This window comes from Aristolochia californica, unplaced genomic scaffold, assembly GCF_029961685.1.
Source record: "Aristolochia californica isolate CCGP_79_NKW_82.1479 unplaced genomic scaffold, dmAriCali1.0.hap1 SCAF_14, whole genome shotgun sequence".
Classification (NCBI taxonomy): domain Eukaryota; kingdom Viridiplantae; phylum Streptophyta; class Magnoliopsida; order Piperales; family Aristolochiaceae; genus Aristolochia; species Aristolochia californica.
In genome coordinates this window covers 24,134,107-24,149,639 of record NW_027181815.1, presented here as the reverse complement: position 1 = coordinate 24,149,639, position 15,533 = coordinate 24,134,107, and positions in this window count along the sequence as shown.

Here is a 15,533-nt window from a genome sequence, read left to right as displayed (position 1 = left end):
TTATAAAATTTATTTTATTTTAGCATAAATACAAGCATCATAATTAATTTTTCCTTTGTTTGTTATGGTGATACAAATGCAAGAAAATCGGTCAAAGGAAATTTTTTCTAATAGGAAAATTTTTCAACAAGAAAATTAATTAAAGAGAAAAGGATTTTTTTCGTTGTTTTGTTTTCTTATGGTGGTACAAATAGTCCCTAATTGTAGCATTAAAAAGAATAAGTCTTATAACTGGCACTCACCCTTTATTTGTTTATTTGTGATTTAAAGGGATATCTTGGAGGTATTAGCAGTCTTACATAACCTATAAAAGGTATTCACTTTAAATAATAGGTGAAGGATTTTTAACTTTACGTAAAAAGGCATTAGTGGCATAATGTTTGAATAATTGAGGTTCTTCGAACAAAGCTCACATGGTAAAAAAAAGAAAAAAAGAAAGAAAGGAAGACTATTTGAACAAGGATGTCAATGGAGGGTCTTAAAAAAAAGAAGGTTGTTGGAACAAGGGTATCATCTTAATAAAGTAGAATAATAGAAAGACTTCTACAAAAACGATTGTTCGAACAAACAAAGTCAGTGTCTGAACAAAGAACAAAAACAAAAAGTTTTCTAGAAAAGTAGATTCTTGAATAAAGATATTATTTGAACATTATGAAGTAGCAGGCAACCCTTGGTAGACATGAAACACTCATACTTCCAAAGTGACCTAGCCCAACATCCAGCTTTTGTCAAGTCTTTTATTCTTCACCCAATAGGTTATTTGTGCTTGAACAACCCTTAAAAAGTGAGTACTTTCTTTGTTGTGCCCTAAAGTTGGACTATTTTTTCACTTTTAAAATTGAGCGGAGTTTGTTTCAGATTATGATTGTTTTGATAAGTATATGGAGTTTTGTCATATGGCTAGGAGTGATTTTTTTTTTCTCATATTATCTTTTGTCCAAGATGGGCTCTATGTCCTTTTTTATCCCCAACTTGAGGGAGAGAAGTAAAAGAAGAAGTACAAGAAAGAGGTATTTTGTTCTACATGTGGTAATTTTTATGTGACCAAAATATTCAAGAAAGGGGGAGCACAAAAGATGAAGGTTTTGCATATATGAAAAAAAAAATTCAACAAAAGAAAATTAAAGACCAATAATCCTTTTCATTGTAAGCTCAAGTTATAAACTTTAACTTGAGGGAGAGTGTTGAAGAGCAGATATGGAAGAATCTTATATGACTCTCACAAAAAGAAGACTCACAGAGCCAAAATTAATATGGAGTCTAAGATGAATCTCACAAAAGAAGGTCTCACAAAAGAGTCTCAATTAAAAGTGTTTTAATTATGTTAGTCTTTTATTTATGTTCGGTTATTCAATTGTTCTAAGACAACTTTTAGTGTTTAACTTTGGGTGTATCTGGGACAAAGGTGGTTTAATGTAATTGGATTCTTCTCGTTTCCTCTATTATACACAGAGACTCATTACACTCAAATTACAACAAGTTAAGTTTTTCTCTTTTCTAGAAATTCAACAGAGGTCTTTATTTTATAAATCCTCCAAGTTTGACAGTTGTAGCAGCTACAAACACAGAGGCAACCAAATGGCACAATAAGATGGGTCATCCTTCTTTATCAAATTTGAAGTTTGTTAGTTCATTCCCATAGTTCTCTTTCTATATTATCATGTGACTTCTATGAGCTTGGAAAACATCATTGGATTACGTTTCAGCCTAAGTATAACAATTTTATTTCTAGTCTATTTGCTATTCCAATGTGTGGGGACCAATTAATGTCCCATAATTTCTCAAACTAAGTATTTTGTGTTTTTTTATGACTGTACAAGAGTTACGTGGTTATACTTGATGAAAGATAGGTCAAAAGTATTCAATATATTTGATATATTTTGTATTATGGTAGAAACTCAGTTGCATACTATGATTAAGATATTTAGGTGATAATGCAAAGGAGTATTTCTCCTCTCAGTTTCAATCCCTTTATAATAAAAGGGGAATTATCCACCATTCTTCATGTGTTTAAAGCCCCACAATAGGATGGTGTGTTTGAAAGAAAAAATTAGATATTTGGTTGAAGTTGGCTAGATAATCATGCTCTCTAGGAAAATCTCACAATTTTATTGGCCTTATGTAGTTCTTATAACTTGCTTTTTAATTAACCAGATGCCCTCTAGTGTCCTACATGGTCAAACACCTCTCTCTAAAATATTTTATGATGTATTTCCCTTTCCATTGACACCACTTATGTTGCATTGTTAAGTTGTGGAGCCTAATAAATGCTCTACGCTGAGTCGGTACGCGGATCGACCTTCGCGGTAAGGTCGCTATGGGGACCTCCCAAGGGTGTAGGGGTGGATCCCCCGTCCGGTCCACCATATATTAACTGTTATTTCATTAAGGGAAGTTTGAGAATTTTACTCTTGTATCGTAGTTGCCATAATTTTCTCTTTATAATTGAGGAACGCCGCTATTAGGGTTTTATCATCATTGAAAATGAGCTGGAATTTCAACCCGAGAGAGGTTAGAGAAAACACCTATAAGTGTGTGCAATTTCTCTTGTAAACTATTTCATCTTTATAGTGGATTAGAGGAGCGCCGCTATTAGGGTTTTATCATCACTGAAAAGGAGCTGGAATTGCAGCCCGAGAAAGGTTAGAGAAAACACCTGTAAGTGTGTGCAATTTCTCTTGTAAACTATTTCATCTTTATAGTGGATTACTGCAGCGGCGGAAGACAGGACGTAGTCTCACCTTGAGGCAAACCTGTATAAATCTTGTTGTCTTTATTTTGTGCTTGTTTTTCCTTTCTTCCACAATTACTATTATTGCTCTCATTAGTTTGGAATTAGGGAGTATAATCCTAACATGCATGTACCTCCTTTGTTCAAAATATGGAGCCTCACCAGAATAAATTTTCTCCCAAAGTTATTAAGTTTATTTTCTTAGGGTACTAAAAAACTCAAAAAGGAAATGTATGTTACTCACCAGTCCTAAAGAAAACAATCATTTATGCTGATATCACGTCCTTTAAGAACCAACCATACTTCTTGGCTTGTTCTCCTCCTAGTTTTACACCTTCTGCAGGTATGCCCAAGTCAAGTATGGCCATGGATCTCCAACTTCCACACGATGAGGACATTCTCTTTCCTTATGCCAACCACTCACTTGTGAATTCTCCTAATGCTCCTGAGGTAAGTGTTGGCTTAGGTGGCTTCTCAAGGGGGGGGGGGGGGGGGGGGGGTGGGGTTTGCATTGAGAATATCAAATTAAAATTAAGTTGTGCATGTAATAAAAAAATAGATAAAAGTAATTCAATGTAAATCAAAACATGCACACACCATAGGACACAAAAGAATTTTTATTATCGATGTTCCCTTAGTGGTATTCATCACCCAAGAACCCTTTCTTGGGAAATTCCACATAGCTGGAGTTACACAGAGATTTTGGCTCTCTTCAAGCCACGTGTAGTTTAATACACGCTTTTACCACACCAATATCTCCAAGAGATTACAACTAGATTTTGGCTCTAGCAGGCCCTTTCTATCTAGATTTTATAGGTTCTAGATGAACTGTTCACAAATTTAAGTAAAAGAAAGGAAAAATGTACACCCTTATTTGGAGAAATCCAAACTTTCTCTTCCTAAGCAGCACAATTTGAAGTGATTGAAGGAGCTTGACTATATGAATGCAACGATGGGATGGAAAGAGATGCAGAATCTCAATGAATATGGCTCACTCTTTCACTCTAAAGCACTTTTGAGAGATTTTGCAAGATTGAGAGCAAATGCTCATAAAATTCTCAACACTCGATTTGATGGGGGTATTTATAACTTCTTCAACTCAAACTAGTTACTATTTTCCCATTTTCAAAAATCAGTACTTTGATTGATCGATCATAACGACTACTTTTCTGTCAGACAATGACTTATTGATCGATCAGTCATTGATTGATGGAATGATAGATCAATATGTTATTGTTGGTCTAGAAAAGTTAGGTTGATCGATCATTGACTATGGGACAATCGATCAATCAGAATTCTCTCTAGCTGTGCAATACAAGTATGATCGACCAGTGCATTTCCTATGATCGATCATGCTTTATGTCCATGACTAGCAAGATTCTGTCTGATCAATCAATGAAAAATATTGACCGATCATTCCATGTAAAATTTGCTTGTTTGGTCAATATTGACTGATAAATTAAAATGGGATAATCGATCACACTTTATGTCCATGACTAGCAAGATTCTATCTTATCAATCAATGAAAAATATTGACCGATCATTCCACGTAAAATTTGCTTGTTTGGGCAATATTGACTGATAAATTAAAAAGGATTATCGATAATGCTTTATAACATCAAATGGTCATATTCTAGATGATCGATTAATTGACTATGGTTGATCGATCATGCTTTATATTTCTGGTTTGTATACTTCTTGATGATCGATCTTTGGCAAATGCTAATCGATCATTCCAATGCCAATTCAACTATGTTGACTTTTAAAGCATGGGAATTTTTTTCTTTAAATGCTCTAACATGTTCTAAGTGATGTTTATGATGTTCTTAAACATATCTATATACAATTTATGACATAAAGCTCCAATATCACAATTGTACTCAAAGAAGGGAGTTTAGGAATACTTTCTTGCATTATGACGGAGTTTGGAAAGAAGAGAGAAAGGGGGGACGGAGAACCCGCAAAGTAATTGATAGTCATTCAATGATCACATAGTGCATGTAAGCTTCCACAAGTGATTGCTACTGTCTCCCACACACCACTAAACATAAAGCATGATGTTGATTTTCAGGTAGAGGAGAGGGAGAGAGTACTATTACCTATATATCAAGGACGAGAAGAGACAACGTTGAGCAGAGAAGAGCGTCGAGAGAAGACAACATCCTTAAAGGAAGACAACGTCACGACATCAATGGAGAAAACCCTGCAAGAGGAATTAGGTCGAGCAAGAATTAGGCCAATCCGACGTTTTTCCAACTAGTGATTTTTTGGCCTATCATGGCTGAAAACCTTCCTTGAAAAATCATTCAATTTTCTAAGTAGAATTTCCAAGTAAATATGCATTTTCTCAAAATATGGGACATTAATGATCTCAAGAATAAGAATTGTTTGTTATGAAAATAAAATGCATAAAACAAGGGTGATATAATCGTTTTATTATTGGTTAAGGTAATATTAACAAAAAGACTATATGCACTAAATTTTGATTATAGAACTAAATTTGAAATAACAACACTAGTGGCTTTAGTTGAAATTATAGCATCTAATAATTCGAAGCATTCATTTTAGAATCGTGTGAGTGCCTTAATTGCATCCTTACAAATGCTATGACAAGTATTTATTTCTTACCTCCCTAAGATTTACAAGTATTCAGAGTGTGTTTAAAGTTTCATAGTAGAGATGAACTCACTCAATATTTTGTGTTTCTTTCGATATTTACAGTCTATTTATGTCAATAGGAAATCATAAGAAAAAAATTACTAACAAAAGATTTATCGCCTCACCAAAACTCTATGGTGTTCGACTAATTGAGGATAGGAAAATGAGGTTCTTACTACTCCAATTAGGAATTATAAAAATGATATAAAATACCAAACTAAAAAGCATTGAAATGGTCCTTGAGTTACCTCTTACCGCCACCTAATCTTTTTATTAATTATAAACCCTTCCATTAATTTGTTGCAAGTATAATCTCAAATACTCAATTAATTTTTCCATCATTTACTATGGCGACACAAATGCAAGAAAACTTTTGCTATAGGAATTTTGAATGCAAAAGTAGTCCAAGAAAAATGATTCTCTTGTTAGTTTTCCTAACGTAAGACAAATACACCCTAAAGGAGACATTGTCCATTGTATCAAACCCTTCTTCTCTATTGCCTTATTTTGGAAGGGAGGGTGGTGTCACAAACATTCTCATTTCAAAATCCAAAATCCTTCAAAGTTGGTGTCTTCAAATGATTTCCACCATAGTAGTCTTTGCAATATCCCTCATTATATCATTAGCACTATTAAAACATAACATCCTGATCAAACAAAAATAGGGTACAAGTAAAAATTGACATCTACATGGTCTATGACAGTTTTTAGTTGGGATTTCTTGTTTGAGATCCTTCATAGTTTTGGCTGCAATAGATAATGACTGAACCCTTTTAGGGCATGTGTCAAAAGTGATTCCTTTGGTTTAGTCATGTAGCTTGTGATAGGGGGACTCTTTAACCCATTGGGCCTGTTTAGAACCCACAGAAAAGAAAAAAAAAGAAAACTAGAAAGAAAGTTATTTTCTATTGTTTGGCAGAAGAGAATCATTGAGAGAAAAAAAATAAGAGAAAAAATCACTTACTCTTAGTTAATAAATTTTCTCTCACAAAATAATGGAATTTGGGAAGAAAATAAAAGAAATAGAAACTTGAGAGAAAATCTTAATCATAAAAAATTTAAATACTGCCAATTTTATTTTATTTTTTATTTTTCACTGGTATCCTAACAAGAGAAACTATATTTCTCTTCCATTTCCTCTCTCATTTTCTATGGCATCCAAACAAGAAAAAAAAAACCTCTTTTCTTTTCTTTTATTTTCTATTTCTTTTTCTTTTTTCTTCCTTCTATTTTCTCTCCACTTTCTGTGTTCCAAACACAACATTTATCTCAAACATTTTCTTGTGCATAGCTAGTAGAGCTAGTTTTTAGGATTCTTTTATCAAATGATCCCCACTATTCAATATTAACACTATTCAAATACTATTCAAAATTATTTTTCATACATACTAAGAAAATAAATTAACATAATACAATTACTATAGTAATCTTTGGGTTACCGATCGGTACCTTGTTTTTACTTAGCCATTACAGCTGAAAAGGCACATGTCATGCTTTGTTGTCGAAAATCGCCTTCACCGAAAACTCTTTGCCAGAAATCAGCTTCGAACTCTTCTCCAATTTCTTGATTGTTTTTCGATGATCGTTTGAATAGCCGAGAGTCCAATTTATAGATTTTTTATTTTTTATTTTTCCGAATTTATCCCTAAAAAGGAATGGTTGTAAGGAAAAGCGTAATGGCATTCTTGACCTTTCCTTTAATTCCAAAATTACACTTGTATTATTGGGCAGTGGCACTAAAAGTAGGGCTAATTTGGTCTTTTCATGTTGTCACATCATCTTTGCTAACGTAGGAGCATCTTCTTTGTTTTTGTCATGCTGACACGAGGTTTGACGGCGACAAATGTCGTTTGCGGATGTATCTTCTTACATCAACAGGAAGTCTTCCGTAAAAGCTTCTTTTTGTAGAGTTTGCATGAGTGTTTTGCTTCGAATGCTTCTTCAGTAATGTTGCAATATTTTTCTTTTGTGCTTTTGGTGCCGAAAAAATTTCCAAGTCTCATTTTCCTCTTAACCTCTTCTAATGCGTTTTGTGCAGGAGATGGTGTCTCCTTGAAGCTTTTTGACACAATTTTCAGAGGGATAAATGTCTTATAGACAAACGCCTTCTTTTTCAAGATCAATCGTTGAAGATATTGCATCACGATCATTATGCCAATTGCGCAGTGATAACACCACTTGGATTTAGTGCATTCCTTCATTTTTGGCTTTGTTTTTGGGTTGAACTATGGAAGTTCACAATCTTTTTCTAAGGTTTCGAAAGTAATTACCGAAGGACTTAGTAAGAAGCTATCAGGTCCAGTGATTTCTGCAATTGCCGATACGAACTTTAACCAAATCGACTTGTATTTTACCGTTGTATTGAACGCCTTGCAGACATCAATAATTTCCTTTGGCAATAACTCCAAAGGTGTCTAGTCATTTAATCGTAAGAGAATTTGACGGATGAGGCCGTATTTGAATAAGATTCGAATATATTTAGATTCGGTCTCCGGATATATGATTTGTCTTATTCCAGAGTCCACTAGAGCCATTAGTCATAAAGGGAGTATTAGTAAATCCTTCACCAATCCCCTAATTCCATACTTGGAGCTGGGCTTGATGGTCAATAGTTTCTTGAGGACTAGCACTGGCAGGCACCTTGGGCATTAGTAAAATTTCCTTAGAAATTATATGACCGAGTTTAAGTGGTTTTATTTTCCAAAGAAAGTTAAACTCAAATGGCTCACTATTTACTGGTTTACTCAGGTTTTTCAACCGAGTGAACTCAGCAGGGATAACCAAACACGTTTTGAAAGATTTCTCTTTCACAAGCGTCTCCGTTTTCTTTAATAGAGAATTCATTTTTACCACTTCCTTTCTAGTTCGAGACTGGTAAGTAGAAGCCCCTGATTCCTCTGTCTTGTAAGAAGACTGAGTTGTGATTTTTTTTTCATGCCTAGCATGACCGTTAGAAATCCCGGGTCAACCTTTTCTCAGTTGAGTAATACATTCATCCGTCTGCATAGTTAAAGTAGTTGTTATGGCTTCCTTTTTCGCAACAAAGATCCGCTAGAAATCCCGACTAATCTTGGCGAATCATGTCGTATATTCAGTTTTTTTTAGCTCGTCAATTAATTGCTTAACCTTGAGCAATATTTTCGGCATTAAACCCATAATGAGCACAATGCTTGACAATATCTCCTCTTTCGTGAAGAATTAGGAGGTTATCAAACAATGATTGTATGGCAGAAAGCAAAATTGTAAAAGTGGAGATTGTTGTTACCAAATCAAGAAGGTAGTCGCTGAACGGATCGGTTGCCATCTTTTCTGTCTAGAACACAAGAAAATTCTCGAGTCAAAGTATCAGGTAAATAGTTCTTTTCTTCTTCAATATGTTCAACTATAAAAGAGAATTGAAAAAATCATTATTTCCATGGGAGTAATCCTCCTCGACAAAGTGAATCTTCGAGGGTTTTTTTTCATGAAACCTACAAAGGTCAACCCGAGATTTCTACCGATCATGCTTGAATCTCTTTTAACAGCTAAAATCTCATTTTCATAAGAATGATAATTTAATTCAGCTGCTTTAAATGTTCCAGAAGTATATTTCCATTTTTTTTTTCTGAATCATTTTCTTTACATTTGAATACAGCAGCCCAAGTGTGATCTGAAGCATCTGTTTCTAAAATGAGAAAAGCATTTGGATCTGGTAATGTTAACGTTGGAAGCTTTGTTAACATTTGTTTGATCCAAATTGTGTTTTTACTGTCTTCAGCAGTCCATTGCCATTTAACGGTCTTTTTCAACTTCTTTTGAAAAGGATTTCAAAGTTCAGCAAGATTTTTGATAAATTGCTCAGCATATGTGAGACAACCTAAGAACCTTTGAAATTGTTTTATTTCTACAATGTCATTTGGAAATGAAGATTTTTTTCAAGAATATTGTTTTGGAGAATTATTTCTCCTAAGGAAATGTTTAATCCTAAGACATTATCTTATTACAAAACATTTTAGTTTTCTTTTTTACTGAAGGCAATTCCTACAATTTTTAAAGCTTCTAAGACTTATATTAATTGTTGTTTTGTATGTTTTTCTCTTGTTCCAAAAAAACAACTAATATGTCGTCAACATACACTATACAGAATCTGAAGAATGGTTTTAAAATATCAATCATTATTCTTTGGAAAATATTAGGAGCTTGTTTTAGGCCAAAAGGCAAAACAAGTCATTCATAATGCCTAGAAGGACAATTGAATGCAGTTAGAAGAATGGCACATTCAAAAAGAATTTGCCAAAATCCTGATTTGCAAAACCATTATTTTCCTCGAATAGATGCAATTAATCTTTCCTTATTAGGAAGATAATAGTCGTCCATTTTTGTGGCTACATTAACGTTTTTATAGTTAATGACCATCCTAGCTTTTCTGCATGATTTCTGGAAAAAAAAATGCAGGGGAAGTATTCGAAGAGTGACTTGCTCGTATAAGGCCTTGTGTAAGAAAATTGTTTATTTGTTGGGATAATTCCTCAACATTTAAAGGGGTATAAACCATGGGTTTTACTCGAATGAGCTTATTGGGATCAATAAGTTTGAGATCGGTGAATGCTTTTTGTTTTGTCCACCATTCCAAAGGTTTATCGAAGCAAGTGGATTCAAGAAGTGTCTATACTTATTTGTCGGTGGTTTGTGCACTGAGTTGTGGTTCTAAAGGTGGAATCTCACCACGTTTGCTGCACTTTTGGAAATGTAGATGGAGAATGTGTGCATTGCCGGCTATTGCGTAAGCCTGGGATGGTTTATAGGCAAATATTGTGTCTACATTGATTTCTCATCTAGTATAACATTTTAAACGATAATATTCTGGTGTTTGTTCAACAGGTGTGTGGAACATTAACCAGTGATTTCCTAAGACTAAGTCGGGTCCTGTTGTTACACTATTTCCGTGGCTTAATAAAGAGGGAATTAAAAAAACATTGCCTCCTATGTCGAGGTGAATTTTTCAAACTTGATGTTGAAGTTGCATTATTTCTCCTAAGCCGATAGGGACACTATGTGAGTCAAGGAGAGGTTTCCACAAATTTTCTGTAAGTAGTGTATGTAGGGCTTTATAGTAGATACTTCATTTATCTACCAGAGCATGGATATGGAATTTGTTATATCTAAGTAGTTTTAAGACTACAATGATATAAGAATTTCCAGATGAAACATGCTTAGGTTCAATCCGGAGACTCATTAATTAATCCCAGATGATTCAAACATATTCTCTAAATTTTTGGAATCGAAAGATGCAGTTTTTAATTGAAGTTTGTAAACTTCATCTTCGGATTGGATGTCATCGTAATGACAAATTTCTAATCCTTCATTTTCGCCAAGTACCATATAGGTGTTGTATTGCCGTTTTTGTTTTTCATTGGGACAATTTCTTACAAAACGTCCTTCTTTTTTACAAATCCAACATTTGCATTTAGTAGTAGGTTTTCCTTTTGGGCAATAGAGATTTGTTTTTTGGAAAGTTTTCTTTCTAAAATATCTCTTTTTTGGAGAATATTTTTTTCTGAAAACTTCTTTGAAAACTTTTTATGAGGTTTTCTATGTTTGGAAGAATGGTTTTTGCAACCATATGTTCCTACTATTTTATTTTGTTGTGTGCAACAAAGGGTCAGCTTATATGCACGACTATTTTTCTTTTGAAGTCGTTGCATTTCGAATAGATTGACCAACTTGTCTTGCATAAATCTATGTCTTCTTACTCGTGTTTGTTCTTAGAAAAATTTCCATAGAATTTTCTCAAAACTCTAAGTTGTTTTTCCAATATTTTGCTACATATTTTTTTTCATTGTGTAGCAAATAGTTCTGGTAATTTTGAATAAAAGATAGAAAGATAAGGTTTCTATCTCCTATTCTGAGTTTTTAGAACTAACTAGCAAACTCACAATAATATTTTTCATAGAAATAAATATTACAAATTTGTAATTTGTTTAGTTTATGTATCATCTCTAGTCTTGTTCTAAATTTGAAACTTTCATTCATTGCTTCGAGGGAAGCATGAATGCCTAAGAATTCTTCCAAAACATTTTCTACAATATGTTTTAAGATTACAACAATGGAAGTGCTTCCATCTGGTTTTGCCTTTTGGTCTTTAGGAAGATTATCCCACCAATTGGCTACATTACCTTGTAAAACATAGGTAAAGAAATTATTTGTCGAATCCTTATTCCATGATTTATGCATACTAGCAGCATTGTTCAAGCTTCTTTCCCAATCTTTAAGGATTTTTTTCCCATTTTTAGACAATCTAAATTGAGATAAAATCCAAAAGGATTGATGCTATCTAACGGGTGATACCCTTTGTTAGCATGTCAACAAAGGAGAATTTTGTTGAGTATCTTTGTCCTCCTAGGGAGACTTTGTTATGAGAATATCAATTATGAATGTTATCCTCAACAACAAAGTCTTTTTCTCTATAAGATTTTGCTTCTGAGTTTACTTGAAGCATTTTAAATCTTTTGCTAATGTCATCTACAAGTTTATCTTTTTCAAACTATTGTCTTTTTTGGCAATTTCGTTAGCAACATTGTCTTCAAAGTCCCATGGCTCTAGATCATTTTCTTGTTGCTTAATTTTTCCTTTGCTAGAGGATAGTTTTTCCTCTTGAACATAATAGATTGGTTTTTTTTATCAAATGTATTATATTCTGAATAATCAACTTCTTCTTCATAAGTGGTTGTTATAATTAACGTCATTCTGTAATTTGATGTTTTAGAAGGTGTTTTTCATGGTACACACAAGTTTTTTAAGCCATCATATTATGTTAGGAAGACCTAAGGGTAATAGAGTTTCTAACCCAATTAAGTAAAAAAACTCATTCATGTCCCAAAATCCAAGGGGTAAAAGGATTTTTATACCTTGGAATTATTGTTTCAGGAAATAAATGTTCTTTTATATCAAAGATTTCTTCAAAGATAATTTGCATTTTATCTTTTTTTAGATTCTGTACTCTTTTTGAGTTTTATTAGTTCTCTAAAGAAAACATGACTCTTTCTTTCATCTATCTTTTCTAAAATTGTGTCTAGAATTTTTTGACATTTTAAAATTTATTCGTGTTTGCTACAATCATACAAGAAGTTTATTTTTGTTTGCATATGTTGTAATGCAACTTCCATTTTTTGCTAAAATCTTGGTACATGATTCTAACGTTTGTTGGGAAGAAGTGACTACTTTTTATATGTCACTATTTTGGACAGGAGCCAATGCTCTTGAGAATTGGCTTCCGCTATGTTCTATCATCTATATATAGAGGAACGTATGCATTTGGGGGTTTACTATTCCTTCAAAACTGGAACTAGTAGAGGCTCTAGCTGGTTCGAGGGAAAGGTTGTTTCTGGTGTAGGTGATAACCAATTTTCCTTCTCTCTTTTATTATTTTTTGAGATAGAGGTAAATGTCTTGGTGCCTTGGGTTGAACTACCCATTCTATAGGCCAAGTTAATTCTCTTGGGTCGAGTTCTTCAAACATGATGCTTTCTGAATATCTAATATTTTTGGATAATTCTATAATTTTCTTGGAATCTTTTATAGGAACTTTTCCTATATTGATTCCTCTTGCTACTGCGCATACAAGTATGCGCATAATTCTTCTTCTTGGTTGAATTCTATTTTTTTACCAATTGTCTGTATAGACTTTTAATGACGAAGTATCTTGGATATACTTGTCTTCAAGATCTATTTGGAGATTGGGTCAAGTTGTTAAAGCTACTAAACTTAATCTTAAATTTGCTCCTACTCCTTCGAGAAGAGATTTTTTTATTACCGAATTATCAACTAACGCAACGATAAACAATAAGTTTTGATGGAATCATATTAACGGGTCTAACCCTATTTGAACTAATCCATAATGAACATATTTGAATTTCCTTAGTTTTGCTAAATCTAATTCTGATAGGAGTTGGTAATAAAAGGTATTTGAATCAGTATTTCGGATTTCCACTTATAATTCCTTTTGAAAAACATAAGATTTCTTTTAGAATTTTATCCAATCTTTGTTATAGGCTTTAGTGATTTGAGGGATATTGATTGTCCATTTTTGTCCATGTTGCATTAAATTAGGATGTTCTTCATATTCTTCACTAGTTTCATGATGAACATGCACACTATTTTTTAGGGATGTACATTCAATTCATCTATTTTTTGGAATAAGATTGTTATTACTCCTTCCAACTGGTGAATAGTGATCATAGGGGTAGTGTACTGTGCTACAAGATCCCTAAGTTCAACTTTGTCAATTATTTTTTCAACTATTGACATCAATTGAGACTTATTGATATTTTGAAGTATTTTGGATTCAGCTATTTCGATTATAATGGTCTGAATTTCTTCTTTAATTGTTTTTTTCTTTAAAACCTTTTTCTTTTAATTCCCTAATTGGTTCTATGATTTGCGAATTATTTATTTTTTGTTCTACATAAACTTGTAGATCATTTAGGACATATACCATTGGTTTGGTAAAAAAAAATACTTTATTCTTCTAGATGAGTTATGAATTCTTCTCAAAGAATTTCTAGTATAGTTTGAATTTCAATTTCCAACCCTTGGCATAAGAAACCAACATATTCGAGAGAGTATTGTTCATTACAACTTTTATGATAAAAACTTTAATGTAAATCTTTAATTAAATCAATGATATTATTTACTACGGTATTTTCTTCACCATGTCATTCATGTAGATAGTCTAGAATAGGACACATTTGGGTTTATCCTGATTTGAGTACAATGCTACTCAAAAGGACAGTTAAGTCCCTTTTAACTTACAAATTGTGATTTTTGATACATTTTTCTACCAAATATATGGGAACTGACTTAACAACAAATTATAATGTTGAGAGTATGTTACCTAACCTTAGATCTAACACTCACAACTAGACTTTGATACCATTTTTAGCACATTTCATTTATAGGTTAAAAGTCATAGATTAACAGCATAAAATGCAAGGAAAATAGTGTTAAACACCTAACCAATACTACCCAAAAGACCGGCCAAAAAATATCGATCTGTTAAGAACAGAAGGCATAGGTACTTAACCCAGAACCATAACATCACACCTCACCTTAGTGTGTCGACTCTAGCGACAGCCTACTACACACTGAGGTCGCCCCTTCCGCGATGTATCTCCCTGCGATATTCGAACGCGCGACGTAGGAGCCCGCTTTGATACCAAATGTTAAGCACCTAGCCAATACTACCCAAAAGACCGGCCTGTTAGGAGCAAAAAGCATAAGTACTTAATCCAGGACCATAACAAATAGACTCTAATACCAATCTTTTAAAAAAAGTGAAACAAAGAAAACTAAGGATCTAACACGTCTTTACCCTTGAAATCTCTTCAATTTATAAATCAAAAGTCTTAATTGTATAAAATTACTTAAAAGTTCTACTTAAACTCTTTACTTTTGACTATTGTTATAACTCTTAGGGCCTATTTGGAACTAATAGAAAGGGGGAGAAAAAAAAAGAGTGAAAGACATTTTATGTTGTTTGGCAATAGAGAGAATCATTCAGAGAAAAGAAAATAAAAGAAAAAATCACTTTCTCTCTTAATTAATAAATTTCCTCACCAAATGATAGAATTTGGAAAGAAAATAAAAGAAATCAAAATTTTAAATATTATTTTTTTTCTTTTCATTTTCCACGTATATCCAAACAAAAAAAACTATATTTATCTTTTATTTTCTCTCATTTTCTATAAGCATCCAAACAAGAAAGAAAAAATAAACTTTTTTTCTTTTCTTTTCTCTTTATCTTTCTCTTTCTTTTCTTTTCTCTCTACTTTCTATGTTCCAAACACAGCCTTAGAGTATAGACTAAGACATCCCAACATCCAAAACCAACCCCTATTTTTCACCCTTTTGACTACATTCAAAAAACTTATCCCTAATCACAATTATGAATACTATCTTATCCCTAAGTTCCTTGCAGGTTTCTTTGATGGCACAATTCCTTCCCTCAGGTGTCCTTTCTCAGTCAGCATCAGTGGCATCTTCTCAGTGCTTTCTCTTCAAAATCTACCATGGCTGTTCGCATTTGATAAAAACAATCTTGTGAAGGCAAAAGCTCTATCTTTCACACAATATTTCTATAGATGATTAAGGCTACTCACATGTCTGT